Source organism: Tamandua tetradactyla, chromosome 4 (assembly GCF_023851605.1).
Source record: "Tamandua tetradactyla isolate mTamTet1 chromosome 4, mTamTet1.pri, whole genome shotgun sequence".
Classification (NCBI taxonomy): domain Eukaryota; kingdom Metazoa; phylum Chordata; class Mammalia; order Pilosa; family Myrmecophagidae; genus Tamandua; species Tamandua tetradactyla.
The window spans coordinates 136,341,417-136,352,246 of record NC_135330.1 but is presented as its reverse complement, the minus strand read 5'-3'; the positions used below and the strand labels follow the sequence as shown (position 1 = coordinate 136,352,246).

Here is a 10,830-nt window from a genome sequence, read left to right as displayed (position 1 = left end):
GATGGGATTTGAGGAAGCCTATGTATTTTAGGGCAGGGCAGGGCAGGGAGTCTGCCACTGAGAGTTCCCAGCCCCATTAAGTACCTGGAACCCCTTGTTCCTAGTTTCAAATTTAAGGTACGGTCAGGCCACTCCATTAGACCTAGTATATCCCTTGGGCTTTGGAATGGAAACACACTGAAACATCTGCACACAAAGGAGTGGGGGTTGGGTAGGTGAGGGCTGGGAGATGGCCACTAGGTGTGTCAATGACTTCCCAAGGCAGAATGTAAAGGTCGAAAGACTGGAAACATATAGGCTTTACAAATCATTAACTCTTTCTCCCAAGGACATTATTTGGGAAGTTCACAACAACCTTTTAAAGTGTTTTAAGTTAAACACTTTTAAAATTAAATAAAAGGATTTATGTTAGGAATATTCTCTAAAGGAAATCTTGTATTTGCTTTTCCTTACTCATGTGTAATAAAAAGCTTAGAAATTTATTAGCATCTACATGTAAGCATAATAGATTACATGTAGTAGATATTATATATTTCAAATCGTATCAATTAAGATCATGGGAGTGTGTTGCTTAAAGGTGTAGCATTAGCAACAATCATATTTGGTTGTGAATTTTATCTTTATTGCTAACACTTTGGCTTTGGAACTCATTAAGCTCAGTTCCCTATTTTTAACCCTTACGGGTCATAAAACCTTACACCTGGTATGGGATTAACGGAGATAATTATGATTTAACTTTTGGTGCAGTGCCTGGTATCTGATAAGACATCAAACTGTTAAATATTATTCCCTGTGTAATTATTTTCTTTATTCAGGTTAAATGACATGTAATATAAAGGAGAAAACCAGGTTTTTAGGGATTCAAACACATTAGATTCAGAAAGTATAAAGTCATCAGATTCTCTTTTGACTACAAGTCCTTAATTTCTTTTCTTAAGAACTTCTTCAAGGAAAAAAAAAAACTGTATCAGATGACCTGAATTTCTTAAAATCAGTAGGTTAAAAAATGGCAGGAAGGGTGGACCACGGTGGCTCAGCAGGCAAGAATGCTTCCCTGCCATGCCAGAGGACCCGGGTTCGATTCCTGGTGCCTGCCCATGTTAAAAAAAAAAAAATGGCAGTAAAATCTAAAACCAATTTCCTAACTTCTGGTAGTTTATTACTCCCAAACTCCACCCTCAAGTCATTGAACACTGTCTTGAGTATGTAAATATCCACTGCACGTGCTTTAAAAGTATTGATCTATACATGAATATAGTTGAAGGTTATCTACATGCTATAAAAATAGTATTTTGGTTCTTTAAATTGTTATGAACTCATCAAATCCATCAATTTCTACCTGATACCAAAAGATGACGTCTGAATACGTCAATCCATCACCTTGGCTATTTTTATTCGTGAGAATCCAGAAGTTACTGAAGTACTATCTGGATTTTGGGCTCATTTGTGTGTTCCTGATGAACGTGACCATGCTGCAGTCATCTTTAGTTCAAGAATCCAGGGAGTATATGGTAATCAGTGGGTACTTGAATAAATATTTAATTAATTATGAATTTTGCAAAGTCCTTTTGGCATCAATAAAATAGTCAAAGCCCAAACTGAAAATCCAGATGTCTGAAAAAGATAGTGAAAATAAATGAATGCAAGGAGAAATTATTTAAATTGTTATTATGTTGTTGATTTAAAGAAAGACAGAGTATTTAGACGACTTCTTTAGTTGTGTCTCTTTTCATAATTCATTTTTCACAAAATATATTTGTAATTTCTTGATTGATGAGAAATATTGGACATGTACTGTACAACCACTACACTTGCCATCCTCCTGGCTGGATTGAACTTGCCAGCAGAACTCTCAAATAAGGAATTTGGAACTGAATAATACAATTCTCTGGTATTTGAAGCAGCAAAAGTTAGGAAACTCTAGAAAGAACACAGTGTATTATAACAGTATGAAATGAGTTTAAATTTACTTCGACTTGATTTTGCTTATAGATCATTTGTGAAATTTATTACGTGAAAAGTAGGTTATACAATTTCATGGATGTTTATTTTTAAAGAATATGGATATATATAAAAGAGGAATGAACGTAGATTTGACTTTCAGCTGGTTTAGGGCTCTGTGAGGGGATAGAATATTTCAATGTAATATTTGATTAGTACATTACCATAACTAAATATGAATATATCTTGTTATTTGGCATGGGGATATTCTTGAAAATTTGTTGATGTTGGATTCATCTTTATTTAAATTTTCATGTTTGCATATCATGCTTTGCAACTAGATATTGTATTAATACTTTCATATGGCATTGCTAGAAAACAGAATCATTTTAATATTTTAGTAATGTGTTAGTAATTTCACTGAGAATTAAAAAATATGCCAAACCAAGAAAATTTGGACCAATAATTATATTAACTATTACTATAAAAAACATAGCTAAAGTATTAGAAAATCATTGCTTTGTTTTATATATATTATCTACTTGCTGCAGTTGCCAATATATGATTTGAAACAAAGAGGATAATTTGGTTTAATTATTCATTTTAGTAAATTCATAAAAGAGACATCAAGTCTCCTTGATAATGAATAACCAATCTACATGCATAGTGCTACATAATAGCAGAACATATGTAACATTTTTCAAGTATGTTTTGCAGATAAAATTGGTAACAACAGCCTAATAGAGTAAGAATGCTTGCTTTTATGTTTACCCTCAAAATGACACAGAATTCCTAACTTCACAGATGTGATATTTTTCTTCTTTTCCATTTATGCTATTGAATTTTATGTTCTTTTCAGTGTGGATAGTCAGATGATTATAAAGGTATATGCTATTTCAGACTATTGCATGAGACTGATTGTGTGGCTGAATGTCAGTACTCTTAGAACAGGTGGCTTCTGTTGTTGAGAGTAAGGATATCAATTATGGTTATTTATAGATTTTGTATAAGAAAACCATTTCTAAAGTATGAAATGGAAGGTTAAATGCTAATGTTTGAAATGGTTAGTACTGTATCTGAGTGTAATAATACACAAAATTGGCTTCTTTTTATATTTAACGTTATGCACTGCAATGCAAATGATAATACATTTTTTAGTTAAAATCTTAAAGTAAACTACTAAATGTAAATCACATACTCAGTAATAAATGTGTCTAATTATTAAATATATCAATCTGTGTTCACCTCTGTTTTGTTTTTTTCAGTAAACAAAATAGCTAACAGTCAAGAAGGAGGAAGCCTTCAAGTGCTCTGAACTATACAAATATAACTATATAATTCTAATAAACTTTTTTGACACTCCTATTTTTATCATGTTACCAACTCAATTTATGCAAATACCAACTTAATAGTGCTAGCATTTATAGGCATTATATATTTTCAAGATAGCTTTAAACTTCTAACATTATTTTCTTTCACAGTAATGGCACATATTCACTGCAGAAAATTCAGAACGCTACAGACAAAAAAAGAAGAAAATCACTTATAATTTTTCCACAGAGATTTTTTTTAACAATATGTTTTTTAAAGAATTCACATTATTTGGCTACACAAAATTTACAATAAATTGTTGAAAAAGTAACTAAAAATGAGACAATATAATTGTGATTTGCAACAAAATGTATGAGGAAAATAACTTAGATGCTGAGGTAATATGGAGAGGGGAACCTACATTTAAATAAGATGGTCAGTGAAGGCTTTCCTAAAATTGTGATGTTAGAGCTCATATATAACCGATACGTAAAAGATAGTCAAACAGAAGGAAGAGAGGAACACTGTAGGCTGCAAATATCAGATTGAAGAATGATCTTAGTATATGTGCAAAAGTAAATTCATATCTGTGCTGTTAGATATGGTTGGTAAATAAGAATGATGGTAGGAGAATGAGATTATGCAATGCATTCTAGGAAGTGATAAAATTAAGATTTTATTGTAAGTAAAAAAGGACACCAGTAAAGATTAAAGATATGTGATGAGAGAACATTTTGAAGGCTCTTGAAGTCAAGTGAGTTGATTTTAACTGTGTGCCAGTTTGAAACTGTTGCGTACCACAGAAAAGTCCATGTTTCTTAATCTGCATGCGATATTTCTGGCTGGTATCTTTTTATTCTTTCCATGGAGTTCAAGTGGTAATTTTTGACTAAAACGTTTCCATGGAGAAGTATCTCTACCCATTCAAGGTGGTGCTGTTTAATGGAGCGCTTTAAGAGGGAAACATTGTAGAAAAAGCTTCATTGCTGATAAAGCCCACATGGCAAGATATCTTTTGAGATGCAGAAGGAAAATGCCCCTAGGAAATCCTTTGAAGGAGAAATTATGCTGGTTTGGAAGGATTATGTACCCCAGAAAAACCATATTTTAATCCTGATCCACCTTGTGAAAACAGCCATTTCTTTTATCCTATTCAGCACTATAAATTGGAAACTTGATTAGATTATCTCCATGGAGATGTGACACACCCAATTGTGGGTATTGCTTAGAGGGAGATGTGACTCCACCCATTCCACATGGGTCTTGGTAGTTTACTGGAATCCTTTAAAAGAAGAAATATTTTGGAAAAAGCTTTAGAGCCACTAGAATCATGAGAGCCAATGCGGCCAGAGACCTTTGGAGATGAAGAAGGGATACGCCCCCCAGGGAGCTTCATGAAACAAGAAGCCTGGAGAGAAAGCTAGCAGACATTGCCATGTTCACCATGTGCTTTTCCAGTTAAGAAAGAAACCCTGAACTTCATCATCCTTTCTGGAGTAAAGATAATTTCTTGTTGGTGCCTTAATTAGGACATTTTTATAGACTTGTTTTAATTTGGACATTTTCATGGTCTTAGAACCGTAAGCTTGCAACTTAATAAATTCTGCCTTTTAAAAGCCATTTTGTTTCTGGTATATCATGTTCTGGAAGCTAGGAAACTAAAACAGAAGCCAAGGAGAAGTCAGTAGAGAAAGCTAGCAGATGTTGTTATGTGCCTTTCTAGCTGAAAGACAAAACCCGAATGTCAGGGCCTTCTTGAGTGAAGGTATCTTTTGTTGGATGCCTTAGGTTGGACATTTTTATAGTCTTAGAACTGTACAATTGCAACTTAATAAATTTCCCTTTAAATGCCATTCTGTTTCTGGATTATTGAATTCTAGCAGCTTAAGCTAAAACAGGCTAGGATTAAGGTGGAAATGAATCTGGATTTATTTTGGAGGAAAAACTGAGAGGATGTTCTAATCGATTGGAAGATGATTAAACAGTAAGCAAGGGGCATTTGAGTACTATGAGGGTATTTGTGATTTTAAAGTATTGTTCATTTGATTGCACCTATGACTGATTGCATCTACAATCAACAAAGGAGATTGCCTTCAGTAATGAAATGAGTCTCCTCATGAAAACAATTGGGGGCTTTAAAGAGAGAATTGAAGATTTCAGCAGTCAGAAAGAAGAATTTGTCTACTTCAGGCAGACAGCTTTTTCTGGGGAGTTCACCATCACCTTCCTCAATTGTCCAACTTGCAGCTTGTCTTATGGAATTTGGTCTTGCCATTTCCTAAGATTTTGCAGGCTAATTTCTATAAGAAAACTCTTAATATTTACATATATTCTGTTGGTTTTGATTCTTTTGTGACCCCCTTCCCCAGATATAGGCACTAATTGGAAATAGAAAAAACAACAATAAAAATATATATAATGATTTTTATGGAAAAATTTTTCAAAGTTATCTATTGCTTCCTATTGAAATGGAGCTCGAAGGATATTAAGGAATGATGAGAACAAAAGAAAGGACGAAAGAAAGAAAGACACAGACGGGCTCAGGGGGTCTGAAGCTTGAGTTTACTTCAGACAGACTTCGGACAACTTTATTCTCAACCAGATCCTTGTTAGATACCACAGACTGTCAATAGATATGCAGGCATTTCCTGAGGGAGCAAGATTCTTATCTCACAGTGTTCTTCATACTTAACATAACTGTTTTGGGTAAACATTCTCTTCCTCCCAGACTGCTCTACATAACAATCCCCACAGTTTACCGCCGCCATCCTGAGGCCAGCAGCTTGCAACAAATTCTGTAGGTCTTGCTTTACACTCTTGGCTTCTACAGTTATCTCCTTGCTTATTGGAGACTGACTTTGAACTGAGTGAAGGACCTATGTGTATAAAAAAGATGACCATGAATCTGGAAAGGAAAGAATGTAAACTCCTTAAATGAAGAATCGGTCAGAAGTGAAAGACCAAGAAGAATTAGTTGAATGGCTTTGGAAGCAGCCTTGTGTCAGACGTCTTAGAATGAAATTGCAGGAGAAAGACGACTGTCTGTAATTTTAATGAAAATTTAGATGATTATGTAAAATATGGTTTTACAAAACGTTGTCTTCATATGCTATATTTAATGTTTGAGTGTATCCATTTTTGTTGATGAGAATTATCTTATACTTTCTTTTTGAGAGTGTATGCAAATGGGGAACACAAAGCTGTTAAATGTGTTTCCAGTGACTGTGAAATGTGTCATCAAATTGGGATATTTTTGAAAATAAAATTGGGTACTATTAATTATTATGTCAGGCCACCTGACATAAATTGAGACTATACAGGGAAAACAAAGACATATGGTCAACTTAAGTGTGAAATAATTTCTCAGGTGCTCTAAGTGGAGAATAGGCATTTCAGTATTCCTCAAGACAATGAACTAAACCGTCGTATGAGATATATGTGTGTTTAAACATCCTTTATGTGGAAATGGGAAAGATCTGGTTTAAAGCTCAAGAATTGATCAAAAAGTTATTTGCAAATTAAGGGAGTCCTCATTTGTGAGGGTTATCCCTGTAAAATGTCTCTAAATGGGCACATTTCTGCAAATGCACAATATTAAAACTTTACCATATGAAACCACAACTACGAAATGACATTTATTTTTTTCAAATTAGCGAGTCCATACAGCTATTTTTGAATTATATCCTGGAATCCAAATTAGAGATATTTAGAACTCTCAGTTATTTTGAAGTCACCTATATTATAACCTGCTATGTTCGGTGATTTACATGGGAGCAAATTTGAAATTCAATTGGTTATTAACTAGTTATTTAGTAAATTATTAAGATATTAAGTGGAATAGTTCAGGTTAATTAGCTAGCTCATATTTAAGAGTATTTCTCTGACATTAATTTTTAGCGTTTGCTGTATCAATAGCCGGTACATTTTTGAAAATTGGATGTATGTTATAATCTCAAACAGTTATTTATTCACCAACTCCAAGAAAAATAACATAGCAGAGGGAACAAAGAATTGGGATTCAGAAAATAGGGACGTAAGTTCTGGTTTTGCCACTATAGGCTTAGGATATTCATAAACATTTAGTCTTGGGAGTTTGAAATGGTCAATAAATATTAAGGTGTTACTTTTCCAGAATATTAAAAATATATGACTCAAGAACAATAGATACCAAATATTCTAATTCCAGTCCATATTGAGGATTAGTTTAAAGCAGAAGTATCCACTGTAATGATTAAGACAATGGTCCTGCCCCACCAGAATTTACAATATTGGAGATTACAAAGAAGTAGGGAGGTAATTACAGTGTAATGTCCTAAATGTTATTATGTGGGAAGCAGAACATTCTAAACTGACACATGCTCATTGGAAATTACCATCTGGAATTAACATAAAATTAACAGGTAAAGACTCAAATATAGGTAGATCTCTACTGGGTATTATAGCCAAAGAGAATATCATATGCAAAAACTGTAGGACAGTGAGAACTTGTGGCATTCTTAAAAACTTCTGAAATACTTAAAGCAGAAAAATGATATTATTAAGCTTTTATTTATAAAAATTAACCCTTTTTAAATAAAGAGAGTTCTTTGAAAATGACCAAGACAGGAAACAAATGCTCCACTGAAGAAACCATTAAGGCTAAAGTATAATCCTTTGTTCATGCATTCCTTTCCAAGATGTTGTTGAAAGCTTACTATGTGAAATAGTCTGAACTGAAGGAGATGCAATGGACATAGAGCAAATTAAACAAACTGATGTGTCATCCAGAAATGCATTACTGAATATATCTGTATCTATATCTATCTATCTGTATGTAAATATTAAGAAATTTATTATAGGAATTAGCCCACACAATCTTGGAGAATGGCAAATCTTAATTCCTTAGGACAGGCTGCAAGTTGGACACTTGATGAAAGTGATGTTGAATTCCCCAGGAAAAGCTGGCTGTCTGAAGTAGAGAGAAATTCTATCTACATATTTGCATATGTGTCAAAAGTATGCTAATGATGTCAAACAATCAAAAGGATGGGTGGTAATGAAAATTTGTCATTTTATGTGCTTCAAAAATTTAACACTACAATAGTCCTCTGGGGTTTTCAATATTACTTAATGGATATTGATGAAGAGTGAAACCCACAATCAAATTGAAACTGTGACTCTAGAAACTCACTTTCCAAACCTCCTCCATCTAAAACACTAGTTGATTAGGTATTAGAGTCTAATCAGCCAAAAATCACCAAGACAAACCTGTAGTCCTACAAAATCATATTTTGTGAATAGCAGCAATAGCGGATACTTCAGAGGTACTTCCCTCAAAGGAAAGTAGGGAGCTTCTTTGATAAGATTTGGATTCCTGTTGAAGGATCCCTAGGAGGGCTTTAGATGTACAGAGATCAGTTTGGATTGCTTGCTTTTCTCAAACAGGATTGGAGCCATCAAGGATTGGGTGGGTTAGCAATTGGGTATGCTCAGGAATGGATAACAGGAACAAAGCAGATCTGGAGACACTATTGGTAAGGGAGCAGGAATCAATCAAAGAGAAATTTTATGACATTTCACAACTGCTTCATGACCTTGGTACAGATAATATTGTTGGATAATTTGCAGTTGGCTTTATCTGCATCTCTGGCTAATGGCAGGGCTGCTTTTCTTTTCTTCGGTCTGTGCTAATTTTCACTTTTTTGATCCTCAATGGTTTTATTTTATTTTATTTTATTTTTTTTGTCGATTAGATGAAATAACCCCAGACCTTGACTTGGTAACCAGGCAATCATGTGGTATGGAAGTGGTCTATGAAGAATTCTCTCTTTGGTCAGTGGAAGCAGTGGTGGCAGCAACATGCAGGTGGGAGGTGGGGGCTGGAAGAGGCACAATCTGTGAGGTCCCTGTCAGCAGCAGTGGCAGCAGTTCTCAGGAGACAGATTTTATGCTGTGCCTTGGGTTATCATGTAGCATCAGCATACATCACATCTTATTCCTATACATCTCAATTATGGATATGAAGCTTTTCCCACAATTTCGTGAATTTCCTAGTAACCTTTAAACAACCCCTTTCCATTGCCTTTAACACATGTTCACCAATATAAAAAACACAAAGGAAGGACAAAATTTCTGGCCAGATCCAGCTTTTTTGTGACCTGAAGCTTGTAGAGTTTTTGAGTGGTGTTCCTGTTTTGTTTAGTTTTCAAAAATACAAAGCGAATTCAAGTCTTAAAATTTTACAAAAAATATATGACAAGGTGGAGATATTGCTAGGAGCCATCCCAGAGTACTTAGAAAATACCTTTGCAAATGAGGAGTCTTGAGAAGCCTTATGACATCAGAGTAAATATATCCTTGGACAATTTAGAAGTCAAATTTGGATATTTAGAGAGTACACCCTAATTCTTTGTGAATACTGAATGCATCTTTAGAAATTTTCTTTATGTTTACCATGCACTCACCCATGTTCCCTCTCTCTGATGCTTCACATACTCTGTTGTAAGGTGTCAGCTACCCAGTGCTGGGTTTCTTTGACTTAACTTCTTAGGTGGTGAGCTTATTAAATATCTCATCTTGTATTTTTACAATATTTATTATAAAATCTGTGAAAAGATGATGAAAAAATTGTGAACAAGTGAAGACAGTGGAGAATAGTGGAGAAGCTATTTGGAGGCAGGATTATCTTACAGATCAAAAACCGAGTATTGTTTATAAATATATTTGTTTGTAGATAATCTCTATTTTTATCACATTATCTCTGTCTGGGAAAACTTGATACACATACAGTGAATAGTTTTTAAATAGGTTTAGTAACTTTATTTAATAAGAATATTTATAGCCAATTTAAAACAGCTGTGAAAACATAAAAATTTAAAAGTCTTAATTACTACTACATTCTCAAGAAGTAGTCAAATTAATTTTAAGACAAATGCAGCAGACAAAAAGTTGTAAATCGAATATCCTACAATTTGTAAATAGTATTAGAATTATCTTTACTTCAGTAGTATAGTTTTTTGTTTGTTTGTTTGTTTGTTTAGAATATGGAATGCTTCACAAACTTGCCTGCCATGCTTACGCAGGAGCCATGCTAATTTCCTCTGTATCGTTCCAATTTCAGTATATATGCCACATGGTAATATGGTTTTAATGAGGTTTCTAAGTTAAGCAATGTAGAATTGTTATTTCATACAATTGCTTTGTCTTGCAATTGTTACTTCATAGGATCCCAGGCTTGGGCTTATTTTTGTAATAATGAAATATTTGTGCATTGCTCATGCTAAGCAACAGCCTAAGGGAGACAAGGCTACAAGAGGGAGTCTGGCTTATACATCTGGAAGATAATTTCTTCTGCTCTCTTCTCTTTCCTTTGCTGCCTCTCCTCCCCAGTTCTCTTTGACCTCTGCTACCATACTCACCACACCTTTATCATAAGATGGTCCTTACCATATCCTAATCTTATTTTAATAAAAAACATAATCCTGAGGCTTCATCTCCCTGCTATCCATTTAGAATGCTTAGATAATCCATTTTCTTACACCTTTGGTGTCTTCATCTGTCAGTGTTTGTGGGTGAATACTATTGCTAACCAATCATGTG

General features: G+C 34.2%; 1 non-coding gene across 1 annotated transcript; it reads right to left on the bottom strand.

Annotated features, from left to right (window-relative positions):
* Window positions 1–10,268: 10,268 nt before the first annotated feature.
* Window positions 10,269–10,370, bottom strand: LOC143681901 (U6 spliceosomal RNA). Its single transcript, XR_013174948.1, has one exon. It is a non-coding gene; the product is annotated as a U6 spliceosomal RNA (small nuclear RNA).
* Window positions 10,371–10,830: the final 460 nt, after the last annotated feature.